Below are 15,577 nucleotides of genomic sequence, written 5' to 3'. Positions count from 1 at the left end.
AAAAAGCTTTAAAGCATTATGAAAACAATACACAAAACTCCTTTAAATTAATATATGGGGTAAGTATCAGTAGTAATACTTCTGAAACCCAAACAATACTGAGTTGCAGTGGCCTAGTTTGAAACAGTAGGGACAGGTGAAAATATTTGAAAGCAATTTTGTTTTTAAAGAAAACAAGAAGAAAGCTCTGGGATTGCATCTCCCTTGAGATAGGGATGACATTCTCTACATCGTATCGGTTATCCAATTAAGAGAAAATTTAAGAGGCAAAGTATTGTGAAAGTCAGTGCTTTCACACAGTGGCTGTTTTCAATTTCAGAAGATGGCAAGGGTTAGCTGCTTTCTTGTCAGAGTCAAATAAGTTCTCAGATACCAATACGAGAATGTCTCTAACTGGAGTACCCTTAAAGTTAGCCATTTGCTAATTAAGGTATATCTGGCTATTTGCAAACCTGCTCCAATACTGCTCTGAAATATGTTACCTCTGTTATTTCAGAGATGAGACTCCAGGAATTAAAAGTATTTGGCTATAAAATGGATAGAATTAATCAGGAAGCAGCTAAAAAACAGAGTGACAGCTTGAAGAGAGGCAGAGGATGTTATACCTTTTATATAAATACAAACACAAAAGGTCAGAAAGTAAACAAAGTAAAGGTAATAGCAAAATACAACCAAACCCCCAAATCAAAGCCAAACCAAACCCCTGATTGAGGCTTGGCAGGGTGACGGAACATGAGATGGGGAATAGACTATGGTGGTCACATTTCTTTCATTTTTACTATTTACACAATTAAGGACATAAGAGTCTAGCAAGAAAGTTTAAATATTTTTAAAAGTTGAGACAAAACAGCATTTAGATTGTGTGCAATATGGTACAATACGGCCTGTTAATCTTCATCCTGCAAAAAATAAGTGAACTTGGACAAAGAACCATATTACACACACAACCAGGTTTTCACATAAGGTTTTCCCTTCTCCCCGCGCGGTGAGCATACAGGACACGGGCTGGGACCCAGCGCTGCACTGCCTGCTCTTCCACCGCGTGCTCTTCCACCGTTTCTCCTGTTTTCTTTGACAGCATAGATACTCTGTCTGGCAACACGTACTGCTGCCAGATTTAGTTGATAAGTTGCACTTTCCAGATCATTAATCAGCAATATTAGTCACGCATCTAGATTTTCTCTCTGTATTTCTACAAGGTTGGCCTAGATTGTTCAAAGAGAAGGTAAACACCCTCGTGCCTTTTAACTTTCAGGTATCCACCTTTTAAAAGCACTGATTTTTAGAGGAAAAAGAAAAAACACTCTCTCAACACACACCTTTCATCTGACAAACATATGCGTACAAAACCTGAACTCTCTCAAATCACTTTTGAAAGCAGTTTTGAAAGTTTCTGTCTAAGATCCTATTACGTAAATGTCTAAGAGAAATGGTTACATTATTCAGTGGAATATCTACTCTACCTCAGGTATGTAAACTAAACATTACAGTAATAACTATACTGATAATGGAGGGCATACGCTTTGATGCACAGAAAGGCTGTGCACAGTGAACCTGGCTCTCAGCGGAAGCTGGAGGCAGCTGGCTTCATGAATGAGGGAGTAAAGAAAAGGCCACCATGCATCCATACAAATTTTGTGTCCGTTTCAAATGGAACCATTTGCTCACGCCCTTAATAATTTTAGATGTTCAGCCAGAATATATTTTCAAAATGAAACAGCGTAGAACAAGTTCTGTAAAATAAAGTAGCAAAATGAGGAAAACTCTCCTTCTCCTTTAAGCTTTAGAAAATCTGGTAAACGCAGTTTATATGAAGCATCCTAGTAGTCATCTGTGATTTTTTTGCTTATCAGTAATAATATACGTTTCTAAAATATAAGAAATGGCAAAAGGGCTGGAACCTAAGCTATGTACCACAAGCCTATTATTCTGCTTATCTCCTACTTCAAAGCACTTCATTCAATCTTCAAAAAGAGATTTATGATATAAGAAACTAATAAAAGTCAAGTTTTGTAACATGTTTGTGAATCTGCCAAGTTCTTAAAAATAACTCACCCTACAACACAGAAAAAAAAGTAAATCTTTCTCACTCCTCTCAAATTTGGCATTTTCTGAATAACAGAATCTTCAATATGTGATCACTTTGTGAATTCTTTTTGAAGGTAATAAAGTCTTCATTAGAATTTCTAGCTACAAAAGTGTTATTTTATTCCAGCTTTTGTAAGGCTGAGAATCATTTGATAGGGAAAAAACCTGATTTCTATTCCCAACAAACACAGAGAATATTACATTTAAAAATTTAAGATTTTGTTCTTTCCCCTTTGCATTCATACTAAACAACACTTACATTTTTTAAGGGTTGCTTTTTAACCTTAAAATAGGGATTGATTCTTTCCATGATAGTAGCTAATTTTAAATTATGTAAAAAACTAGCCACGCATTGCAGGCCAGCAGGAACTAATAAAAAAAAAAAAAAAAAGCATAACTACCTTGTGTTTACCTGTGTTAAAGACACCATACATAGTAAAGAATGAGAAACTACCTTGTTTTACCTAAAAGTTTTGGTTTTTAAAGTCACAAGTGAGAAAATTCTCTAGTTGTGTGAAAATGCTGATTTCATTTGTCTTCTTCTCTTTTTTGCCTTAAAGAAATGAAAATTTTGCTGCAAAGTTTGAAAGGTGAAAACTAAATCCCAAAATTTAAAAAGTGTTTTCCTATCTAGAAGATCTCAAAAAAACCAGCCAGCCAGCCAACCCCAAACCCACTAGTTGCTTATCTTATGGTAATGTGCAGAATCCTGCTGGTCTCACGTTTGATCTACTTCAGCGGGATGTGGCCGAGAGGGAGCTTTCAACTACACTTCCTAAGAGGAACTAAACCGCCAGCATTCAGCAGCCACAGTTAAACAAGACTCTAGGCAGAACTGCTTCTTCTAGTTAACCCCCATGTAAAAAAAAAAAAAAAAGAAAGAGAAGTCATACGGCTTCTGCAATCACTGTTGTCAATATCCTTCAGGATTAAGAACGCAACTGTTGTCATTTAAAGTCATTTCCCTTGCTTCTGTACTAACAGGACACAAAATGCCTGGCATTAATTAACTGAACTTTTCAACTGTCACTACAGGTCCCTGCGTGCAGAAAGAGCCATGAAAGTAAGCTCAAAAACATTACTGATAATTCCACTGCATCATTCTGTTTTAGAAAGATGCACGTCAGTCCCCTCAATATCAAAGAACATGTGTTCTTTAGAAAGTAAATTGCTTGTCATACGTATTGGAAATGCAGGTACAACACATACGTTACGTACCTGGAAACCCTAATACAGCCTAGTTATTGTGGTCACAGGTTTCAGGTATGTTCTGGACACTCAAAGCTCCTTCTAGAGAAGAGGAGGCTGCAAACGACTCTTTCTACTGTGAAGTCCTTTCTTTGCTTACTTTCTATAGCTAAAGCTACACAAAATATACTGCATGTGCTTTAAGCACTGAAGTCCTATTGAGTATATTCCTCTATTTTCAGGCATAGATCTGAATCAAAGGCCCTACTGACAAACTGATTACTCGCCAAGTACTTCAGGATCATAACTATTAACTTGGGGAACTTAGCAGAACACAAATTATTAACACAAACCAAACACAAGACAGAAATACCTGATGGCCCACTGTTTGTCATTCACTTCTAAGTACCACTGGTGTTCTAAATTTACCTTTTGTAACCAGAAACTCGAAGTGAGGAGTTCAGAAAGAAACAGAATAATGAAGTAAACAAAAGTTCTGCATGATTACATCAGAAATCTGGATAAATCAATCTTCCAAACTCTCTAAGTGTTCAGATATAAATATCACATTCTAACTAACCCAGAGCTTTAAGGTAAGATTGTTCCAGTCTTACCTTTTAATTCTCCCTACACCTAAAACTAGACTGAAGTACTTTACCAGATAGGTTTGATTAAATTACAGCCATGCACTAAACAGTCATACTTAGTCAATGCTGACAGATTTTCCCACACCACAGATTGCATACAGAATACTAGATTTCATCACTTAATAAAATTATTAGTTAATATCCCAGACAGAACTTGAAGGACATCACAGGCTAATGCATAATTGTACTTTACAGTGTCTCAACATTCTAAGCTTAACATCTGTTTCCTGTTGTTTTTTATAAATATATATATATTTTTTTTTTTTTTTTTTACAAAGTGCTTTGCATTACTAGATATAATTATATATTTCAGTCAGAAGGAAAAATGCAATACAGAATTTTATTTCCATCTGGAAACAATAAAGGAACAACTTTTTCAAATTATACGACTGTGAAAGAAAATTTCTGTCTTTAATCATGACTGAAACAGCTGATTGCCTTTTCCCCCTATCCCTTGGAATCTAATAATACATCTATGAACGAAGGGAAGCACTACACGAAAATGACATTTCATGTAGGGACGAAAAGGTCAAAGAGTAGTGCAATTTGTTTCAAGCTGACTTTACAAAAAATAAAAGTCATCTACATTTGGAATCTAAAAATGTATGTGAAATATCCTTTAGGATACTGATCACACAGGAAAGAATTTTTCCAGTTCTTAGCAGCTGGAGTACATCAGAACACAAGGCACATCGCCAGAAAGATTTTTATCTAGTCAGTATATTTTATCCCAGCAATTACAATACCCAAATTTAACCACCTAACCAGAAAATCAATCCTTCTGTTTGTAATGACACCACGCACAACCATGGAGAATCACAGAGACTATAAACATCAATATCTGTGCATCTTTATGTCAGTACCAGCAAGCTGTTCAGACAGTGATTCTTTCCCCTAACCTAAAGTAGGCAAAAATCCAGTATTTGAATTCGGCCTCATGTTTGAGTCATAATGATCTGAATAACTTGCTTCCTAGCAAAAGGATTTTGTCCTCTGCCAGCAGCATAGCCCAAAGAAACCCTCATCCATATGGAAACGTGACAAAATAGTACTCCCTCAAAACTTCCTCCCCTTGTGGCAGATGTTAGTTTGGGATATGTCGGGAGGGATGTCCACTGACTGTTGTCTTTCAGAAGCCCAGTGGTGCCACCGCCAGCATGGTCTGGATAAAAATCAAGTGGCTGCGGTCCATTTTATAAATTCCTCTGCTGTAATACAGTTCAGGAACAGATGTGATTTAGTGATGCAGGCGTGGCAACGATGACACAGTATGATCGAGTCTGGAAAGCCCATAACAGTTTTGTTAAAACTAATGAACAGGGAACCTTCACGCCCCCTCCCCGCCCCTCACGAGTAATGGGGCTGTAAAAACCTAAGAACGTGTAGGAGGTATAATTGCACATCTCCCCAGGGACACTAGTTGGAAGGCAATGCCTCCCCCTCATCTGTATATGAAGTGGGGCAGATATAATGAAGCCGTATGATGGGCAAGCTTAGCGGCAACCCCTATCCCATGTAATATGACATGTCTTATGCCCAGGTCTTTATCCTATCATTAGGATAAAGGGAGGTCACACTGGAGCAGTTAGAAGACCACACAATTCTGACCAATGTAATTTGAACCTTAAAATCAAATCTTTGGGTTGCCAGATGGAGGGCAAAAATCTGTTTTGTCATATGGGAAAAATGCCTTCTACATTACCAAACAAAAAATTGGTATTAGCTCAGGCCACCCTTAGAAGTGGATATAAACCAGACTGCAAGCCGTGATTTGCTGATAGGAGAACGAGCCGTGATAGCCATATGCTCGGCCCTAGCTGTTCCCAGCTGTGGGATCTCCTAGGTGTGGGATCTCGCTATTGCTTCCAACCTCATAAAACAGACAACCCTAGCTAGCTAAGCAATTTTGTCTCCCTCGCAGCTACATATTAAACCTAATCTCTTAAAAACGAAACGAAGCCGAACGAAAACCATCTACATGCCTTCAAAAGCTTGCCACATCTTCTTTTATTAAAAACGAGGACAGGCTAACAGCAGTTCTTGCAAAAAAGTGACATTCAGATAATACTATAATGCAATACTGTATTTCATAGTTCAAAGCTTCAGTTGAGGTTTGCACCTCTTCCCACGAGTCAGTGTACAAACAAGGAAACACCCAGCACCAAATACTAGGTGCCCGATTTTTACTTTTAAACACAGAAATATCATGAACTCTCCTATTCAGTTAACAAGTACCTATGTTTCTCTCCAAGATATGACTCTTAACCTGGATATACATGGTATCCCCAAGAATAGAAAAAGCCTCTGCAGAGTACCATTTTTTATAATTTATCTGATAAAAACAGTTATTCCCAGTACAGATATCCTAACCTGGGTTGCTGAAATACTTCACGATAAGAAAATTGGTATCCCTATCACAGCCTGCTTCCAACACTAAAGCAGGACTGACTTTGCATTGGGTAAAATGTAAAGCATCAGCATCTACACTGGGTAGCCACTGACTGCTTATTGCTGAAGTCTGTATGGAGCCGTGAGCCCAAGTACAACAGCTGAGTCTCTGCAAGCGTGTCACCAAAACACAACTGATTCAGTGACACATTCAGCATTAATGGTACCACACTGATTTCCTCAAGGTATTGTGCATCTTCAGTTCCTGCACAAACTGATGGAAGTTGTGTGGTTGGAAACATGCAGTAAATGGTTCAGTGCTTTCAAAGATGAAAACTGTTACTGTTCCTGCTGCAGCCATCATTACAATCCTAGAGAGACTTTGTGGAGCTTCAGAATGCTGTTTGTCCAGTTTCAATGAACAGATGCACTTTAAGGTAAAATGTACGTTTAATTAAAGGCTAGAGTGATGGCTTAATGATTTAAAGCCATCCAATCAAATAGCTAATGCTAATTACTTGTGAAATGATTAATTCTGATGTGCAAGAAAATACATACCTTTTCATTTTCCCCATGGTGCTCTCTAATTTCTCATCATTAAGCACTCCTCAAATGAAATATTTTTTTTCCAGAAGTAAATGAATACTCCTCTTTGCAGTATGTATTAGAAACACATATTGGGAAGTTCCCTAAAAAGGTGATTTATTGCAACAGCACACTGCTACTTTAAATACCTATCTCAATCATATTTTATGCTAATAAAACCTTGAAAATAAATTAAAGCATAGAGAAGCACACACTTACAGCAAGCAAGTAGGCTTGTCACACTATCTTTTTGTCTTCAGAAACCTGGATGAGTGAAATGGATTGCTAGTTTCATCCATACTATGCATTTGTTCACCACCTCAAAAATGAGAATCCCGTATGATAGAAAAGAATTGATGGTTTCTGCTCAGAAGGAAGTCGTAGAATGAATGGCACACCCCATCAGAGTCCAGCTGCACCAAGACGGATCAGTGCCAGGAAGCCTCCCTATTGTTTCCCTCTATTTCAAACAAGCAAGTACAGTACCTAAAATAGCATCTACTTTAACAGGTTACAGTGGAAGGAAAACAGTGGAGGGTTTTAATCAAAACCTAAACCTTTAGGCAAGTGCAATCACTTTCTTTCTTTTGTAGATATCCAATTCGCTGAGCTAAGTTTCATAACAAAACAGAATAAAAATATTCAAAAACATAATTACAAGATTGATATCATAGAATTTACATTCTTCAGCAGCTCTTGCACATTGAACGTAACTAAACCAATCGAATTCAAAGACTGGGTAGAAGAGATTCTATGTCTTTTCCTCAATTCACAATGGTACAGAAACCCAAAGCCAATATTATGTGCAGTTTTATTAGACTTTCTAGAACACATTATATTTCCTTTTTCTCATTTTTAAAGAATAATCACTTCAAAAAAAAAAAATTTAAACAAATGCCAAAGCCTAATGAAGCAAGCAGTCTTACTGAAGATTATGTAGATGATGTTGCAAAGCCCAGTGAATGTGACAGCTCATCTATCAAAGAAAACAAAGGGGTTTACGCATCTAAACTAAACAGAAGCTTTTGGAACAGCATGGAGAGTAGTTGGTAGAACTTTACTTATTATAATATAAATAACCAGGAAAGTGAGATCTTATTTGTTTTTCAATGAAGGCAGAAATATTAAAAGAAGATGGCACAGTTTGTTATGCAAGCTATATATTTGACAATAGCTTCCACCCCAATGCCTTGAAGCACATCGCAACTGCTAAAATTCCCACTTTATTCAGGAAAAATGCAGTTTCCCCATATATGTACTACCTGTTCTTTGAACAAACCGCTCAATTAATGCTGATTTTCATTTTCTGCTAGTAATCCACCAATGAAGTAAGCCACAGCTCCAAAGGTCTGCTGGGATGAGACAGTATTATAAGTAATCGACAGACAACCTGCCACTCAACACAAGATTGAGAGTATATCTGCATTTAAATACTCTTCATTCTTGTGATATCTAACAATCAAGAGAAACATTCATATGAAGAAATCATAATTAAGGTACAGTTAACATGCACAGCTTTAACTGGTCAAGCAACGTGCTACTTAACGTTAACCCTTTTTTGCAACACCAGTTTTCATGCACATATTAGTAAATACAGCAGAGCACTAGATGCATGCATAAAATATTCTGTCTTGATGGAGAACTGAATTTTGTATAAATAAAAGCAGTTCTTTCTCTGTGTTTCTCAAAGCATTTTTTCTACTAGCGTTACAAAGAACAGGAGCTTCATTCCCACCACCACAAATATTCCCCTCTGCATTACCTGGAAGCAAACCTTTATTGTTCATCAAAGTTCCCAATACCATAACATTGTTAAGGTTTTCAGGAACACCCAGGATTCACAAATACAACATAAAACCTTCAAGAAGAGTAAGATGGGTTCTTATTTGGACATTTGTTAAGCCAAATCATATTCCACCAGCTGGCAGCAAACATGTCACCAAGCATTTATGGACATAGGACCCGCTGAGTCGGAGATCTTAAAACTCTGGATTAGAGAAAGTGGTGTGACAAAATGTATCTCAAAGCACAGCAGAGATTCATCCCTTTCCTAACCCCATAATATCCAAATACACATTCACTCTGGGGTGCGTTCACCACTGAAAAAGTTCCCATGACACTATGTCTTAAGGAGTAATTTCAAGTAAATGTGCTATATTTGGAAACCTCAAAGACAAAGAACACTTTGAGAGGAAGAACAGGAAAGACAGAGTTTTTTTAGTACTAGAAAAATAAAAAGCTGGAATATACAGAGTAAGCAAAGATGCACACACAGCCTCCATAGGATGAATAAGCATTTAACATAATACCAAAAGAAACAGTAAGCATCCCTCCCACCCGCCCCCCCCCCTTTTTTTTTCTTTTTTAGAAGCCCAGATGCAACTGCCCCTCTCCTCCTCCCCTTAGTATCTGAGATTTCTTTCAGTTTTACTGCTAGCAAGACAAATACAGTTTGCATGGAGACAACTATGTAATTACAGCAAGGGAAAGTTTGCATGGTCCAGCGACTACAAAACACTACAAAACTCACAGTAATAAGAGGTCAGGAGCTTAACTCTTCATTTATATAAATGTATGCCACAGTTTTCATTTTTTCTGGTCAAATCAACAGATTTTAATTGGCACTTTCAAATGCAGCAGTCTATGAAAATGACAAAAATATTACTAGGAAAAAAGCAAATACATGCCCTAAAGGTCTTTTTATTCCTGAAATCATGCTGCCCTTTTATTTGCCGTTGAAGAAAGTGTGCATATTATTCCCTTAAATGCATTTCAAATCAGCTTACACTCTAGTTTATTCAAAACTCGAGCTTATGCACAATGCTCAAAAACATTTGGAGCATTCAGAGGAAAAAAGAACAATATGGAAAAAAGTGAATTAGTAATTTTACTGTAATACATATCTATGTGCTGTGTCAGGGCACGTTTGAGGAAGCCATCTGTAGGGTATCAGCTTCAATGAGGTTAAGGAACATAAACACCAAGCTGACATGAAAAATCAAAGCAAAAGAGCAAAGAGATACTATTGCAACTCGTGGTACACTTGGCACACCTTATGCATTTAAAGCCACTGCCGCCATGCAGACTCCATCTCAAGGGTTGATGTATCACTCAAATGTCCTGAATTAATAACGGAGATAAAGCCCACAGATGGCATATGGTATGGTTTGAGACAGACTCATTTTGACAGGTGACAAAGACGACTACTCATCTCGTCATGTGAAATTAAGCACTTACGGGAATGGCAGGTGTGAACTGCCTTCTTTATACAGATTTGGAACCATCCCATCAGTCACAGAAAGTGCTGTACGAAAATCCTAGACAGCTCTGGAAGTACAGTTAGCGTTAAATATGCAGGGGAGGTAAGCTAGGGCTGAGATGAGAGCCCTTGCCCTTTTACAGTTTGGATGATCTGCATTCCCTTTCAATTTGGACGTAGCCCCAGATACTGAACAAGAAAATGAAGTTAAAAACCTAAGGAAAAGTGAAATATATTCAAGGCAAAAATTAGTCTCTAAGACTATGCCGCTAACATTAATTCATTTCAGCCTGCTGTACATTTGGCCTCATTTTTCACTTTTCGGACTAGCTCCCGTTCACCGTTTATCTACTAGTACTGTTTTAATGGATTTTTCCCAACTCTCCCTCTCCATCAGTCACTGCAAGTGGATGTAAAACACTGTCTCACTAGGGCACTAGCCAATAACTCCATAATATGATTGTAGAAGAAATGCCTGGAGGTTAGAATCATAGAATCGTTAAGGTTGGAAAAGACCCTTAAGATCATCGAGTCCAACCGTTAACCTGTCACTGCCAAGTCCATCACTATACCACGTCCTCGAGCACCACGTCTACCCATTTTTTAAATACCTCCAGGGATGGAGACTCAACCACTTCCCTGGGCAACCTGTTCCAGTGCCTGACCACCCTTTCGGTGAAGAAGTTTTTCCTAATGTCCAACCTAAACTTCCCCTGGCGCAGCTTGAGGCCGTTTCCTCTTGTCCTATCGCTTGTTACTAGGGAGAAGAGACCGACCCCCACCTCGCTACAACCTCCTTTCAGGTAGTTGGAAAGAGCAATAAGGTCTCCCCTCAACCTCCTCTTCTCCAGGCTAAACAACCCCAGTTCCCTCAGCCGCTCCTCATACGACTTGTGCTCTAGACCCTTCACCAACTTTGTTGCCCTTCTTTGGACACGCTCCAGCACCTCAATGTCCTTCTTGTAGTGAGGGGCCCAAAACTGAACACAGTACTCGAGGTGCGGCCTCACCAGTGCCGAGTACAGGGGCACTATCACCTCCCTGGTCCTGCTGGCCACACTATTCTTGATAGAGGCCAGGATGCCATTGGCCCTCTTGGCCACCTGGGCACACTGCTGGCTCATGTTCAGGCAGCTGTCAACCAACACCTCCAGGTCCTTTTCCAACAGGCAGCTCTCCAGCCACTCCTCCCCCAGCCTGTAGCGTTGCATGGGGTGGTTGTGACCCAAGTGCAGGACCCGGCACTGAGCCTTGTTGAATCTCATACAGTTGGCCCCGGCCCATCAATCCAGCCTGTCCAGGTCCCTCTGTAGGGCCTTTCTGCCCTCCAGCAGATCAACACTTCCACCCAACTTGGTGTCATCTGCAAACTTACTGAGGGTGCACTCAATCCCCTCATCCAGATCATCAATGAAGATGTTGAACAGGACCGGCCCCAACACTGAGCCCTGGGGAACACCACTCGTGACCGGCCGCCAACTGGATTTGACTCCATTTACCACCACTCTCTGGGCTCGGCCGTCCAGCCAGTTTTTAACCCAGCACAAAGTGCACCCATCCAAGCCACGAGCAGCCAGCTTCTCCAGGAGAATGCTGTGGGAGACAGTTACTCCAAAAGCAGGATGTATACCTTACATACTTTTGGTACATGTTGATACTACACAACATAACGTCTTTGCCATCTGTCAGTCTGTGTAATTCGAACAGTAGCTCTGTGCAAATACATATGGGTAAGCGTATACGAGGTAACTGTACACATGTGCATTCATCGCAGGTTTTGCCAGGACTATAAAATGGATCCTAATCCTAACCTTTTCCTTCACCTTTAACATTTTATAAAATAAAAAAAATTCTGAGCTCAAACATCTCTCTCTGACAAGTTCATGTCCATTTACTAAAATTTTCTGCCACGCAGATAAAATCCCAAGTTTTCCTTAATGCTACATGGAATCAACATATTAAGAGAGGACAGACACTGGACAAGGGCACATATCTCAAAATCTCGGTTTGAGACCAAACTTCAAATAAGCAAGCTATATGCTTCATGATGTATACATTCAAACAGACTGCTAAGACTGTGAGAGAGCACTTTGGAAAACGCAATACTATCTCCATTGGTTGGCCAGATTTTCTCTGAGAGAAAAACTGAGGATGTCTTCTGCAGATAAGCTGCAAACTCCAACTTCTTTCTGTCTTAGCACCACGATTAAGAGAAACAATGTTGGGGTCTCGGGTCCTTCATTTTTTTTTAACAGCAAATAACCCTCTCTGTCATACCAACAAACCTCATGCAGGAGTCATACTAGCATTGGCTGTGCTCACATTAAGGTGCTGGTTGAAAGCAGCAGTGAAATTGTAAAGTGCAATTTCCCACGGTTCCTTCCCAGCCATGGGAAGTTCAGTCTGCAGGGTGACTTTGGGGTGGGCAAACTAAATTCCCTTCCGAGGAAATCAGAGCAGTGGCCATACTCCAGGTTCACAGCGAATGCGCTCCAAGCCCTTGGTGGGAACAGAGGGATTCAAACCAACGATCTGCCTTTGAAACAGCTTTGGACCATGCGGAGTGGAAAAGTTTGGTGAAAGGGATTATATTTATTTTGAAGTAGGGACTCCAAAATGCAGATAATGTAGATATAGTGGCTTCACTACCAAATTCTGCAATTTCCTGATCTGCTCTTATTGCTTCATACTACTCACTAATGTAAGCGCAGACATCATCTGCAGCTGAAGAAAACAGCAGATTAAAAATGTAGGATTTTAGACTATACCTGAAATAATTGTGATAAAGGCTCTTTTTCTAATGACTTAGCTCAGTATGCAGCATATCAAAAAGTGTTTAATATTTTGCATGACTATAAAACACTGCATGGTTCCAAATAATTCTTTCTTTACAAACAAGAAGGCCCAACTGAATGCAGAATTTATCATTTGAAAACATATGGCTGCTTCTCATCCCAAAACTGTTCATGCTACATCGTCTGTAAGTACATAAGGCACTATTACCACCATATTTACTGAATAAAAAAATAAAAGTACTAAATTGTCAGACTGTACCACACAAGTATAATGATGATTTTCATGAGATTAGCAGCCTCCCCTGAAATGACAAACATCTTTAAGGACAGAACGGCACTTACTTGACTAGTATCTGAATGCACTGGGTATGCTCGGTATTTTAAATCATGTGAAAACTTAAACTGTCTCCCTACCTATAATAAACCTGAGTTTGAATGACCACTGGCTCAGGCCCCCAGTCAACCAAGCCTTCCAGCATGAGAGCGTCAAGGCCAGCTACAAGCACCCACAGCTTGCCTTTGCCCCCTCCTCTGCTCCAGTCCCACCACTCCTAACCTAAGGGAAGCTCTCTTCCTCCTCCTCCTCCTCCTCCTCCCCTTGTGCCAGCCTCCAGCATCAGCAGAACAGCAGAGCTGTTGGCTGGCACTTCTTAGTGAATACTAAGAGACCGATTCCCAGATACAGAGGCAGACGAAACACTCCCGAGATGAGCGGCATTTTCTGTTCCTCCATTTTTATTTCCAGGGAACCTCTGAGGGTGGGCACTATATTAATGAGTCAAAAGGCTCACAGGGCCAAAGCCCAGCCACAGACCTGGGGGCACAGTACAAAGGAAACATTGCCGACAGCCTAAACAGATCTCTGGTCATAATCCCATCCACTGTACACTTTCTAAGCAGACAACATCGCAGAGTATGTTTATGAAATACTTTTTTTGAGGAAAATATAAGAACCTGTAATCACTTTTTCGCACTTGCAAATAAATTTCAATCTATAAGAAGTTTATCAAAAACTGGGCTAAGTATCTTTTCATGAAGGAGAAAGCTATTCCACCTATATAGAGAAAATACATGTAGTATGAAAAAGTCATGTTCTTTTAGTCAGTGGATACAATCTATTTTCCTGAGAACCATCAAGACACTAATTAATACGTAACTCAAGAACCTCATGTCTAGCTACATCTTATGAGCAACACAAATATAAGCTGGGCATATTTCAAAGGACTGAGGTGTGGGGCAAGGAGAGCAGAACCCAACACTCAAGATGCTTCCCCTCTGTGGATGACTCCACACGCTGCTAGAACAGTATGTGCAGCTTAGGCTTCAGTTGTATATAAAGTGATACATTTTTAAATTTTTAGTCTTTTGTGCTGTCATATTATCCATAGGTGCAACTTCTTCCTCATTCATTGAGGACATTAGCATTGTCATTGTGGTCTGAGGAATTCTTTGCTTCTACTGCAGTTGCGCCATCTACAACTCACAGCATTGATCTGCACATCCCCATTCTTTTTATTTTCAACCTCCTCCCATTCTGACAATTGAAAGGTACAGAAACTCCAGGAAATAGTAAAAGAAACCTGCAAATTCCAAGCACACAATCAAGCCAGTGACCTGACACTTTGAATGATCAGAGATTAAAATACATGGCTATTTGAAAGAAAACAGATATTTGTGAAATGTTTTAAAAACTCATATTTAAGTACAAAACCAGTTCTAATGACAATTCATGCAATACTACAAATCAGTATTTAAAAAATGTACATAATGTCTTTGGAAACCGGTCTTTTTAAAACATTTAACTTACAACTAAGTAAGTTGTAAGTTACACCAAGGTGTGTGGTGCAGTCGACATGCTGGAGGGTAGGGATGCCATCCAGAGGGACCTTGACAGGCTGGGGAAGGTGGGCCTCTGAGAACCTCATGAAGTTCAACAAGACTAAGTGCAAGGTCCTGCACATGGGTCAGAGCAATCCCAAGCACAAATACAGGCTGGGCAGAGAATGGATTGAGAGCAGCCCTGAGGAGAAGGACTTGGGGGTGTTGGTTGATGAGAAGCTCAACATGACCCGGCAACGTGCGCTTGCAGCCCAGAAAGCCAACCGTATCCTGGGCTGCGTCAAAAGAAGCACGACCAGCAGATCGAGGGAGGTGATTCTGCCCCTCTGCTCTGCTGAGACCCCACCTGGAGTACTGCGTCCAGCTCTGGGGTCCCCAACATAAGAAGGACATGGACCTGTTGGAGCGAGTCCAGAGGAGGGCCACGAAGACGACCAGACGGCTGGAGCACCTCTCCTATGAAGACAGGCTAAGAGAGTTGGGGTTGTTCAGGCTGGAGAAGAGAAGGCTCTGAGGACACCTTATAGCAGCCTTCCAGTGCCTGAGAGGGGCCTGCAAGAAAGCTGAAGAGGGACTTTTTACAAGGGCATGTAGCGATAGGACAAGGGGTAATGGCTTTCAACTGAAAGAGGGTAGATTTAGACTAGATACAAGGAAGAAATTCTTCACTATGAGGGTGGTGAGGCACTGGAACACGTTGCCCAGAGAAGGTGTGGATGCCCCCCCTCCCTGGAAGTGTTCAAGGCCAGGCTGGATGGGGCTCTGAGCAACCTGATTAGTGGAAGGTG

At 40.1% G+C, this 15,577-nt stretch overlaps 1 protein-coding gene across 4 annotated transcripts in view; it reads right to left on the bottom strand.

Annotated features, from left to right (window-relative positions):
* The window catches only part of CDKAL1 (CDKAL1 threonylcarbamoyladenosine tRNA methylthiotransferase), a 429,338-nt gene that overhangs the window by 148,641 nt on the left and 265,120 nt on the right, over positions 1-15,577 (bottom strand). The gene's annotated exons all lie outside the window — the stretch shown is intronic.

Source organism: Nipponia nippon, unplaced genomic scaffold, assembly GCF_047370975.1.
Source record: "Nipponia nippon isolate SJK-2023a ecotype South Korea unplaced genomic scaffold, ASM4737097v1 scaffold_1, whole genome shotgun sequence".
NCBI lineage: Eukaryota > Metazoa > Chordata > Aves > Pelecaniformes > Threskiornithidae > Nipponia > Nipponia nippon.
The sequence above is the reverse complement of the archived record's forward strand: the minus strand, read 5'-3'. Positions and strand labels throughout refer to the sequence as shown.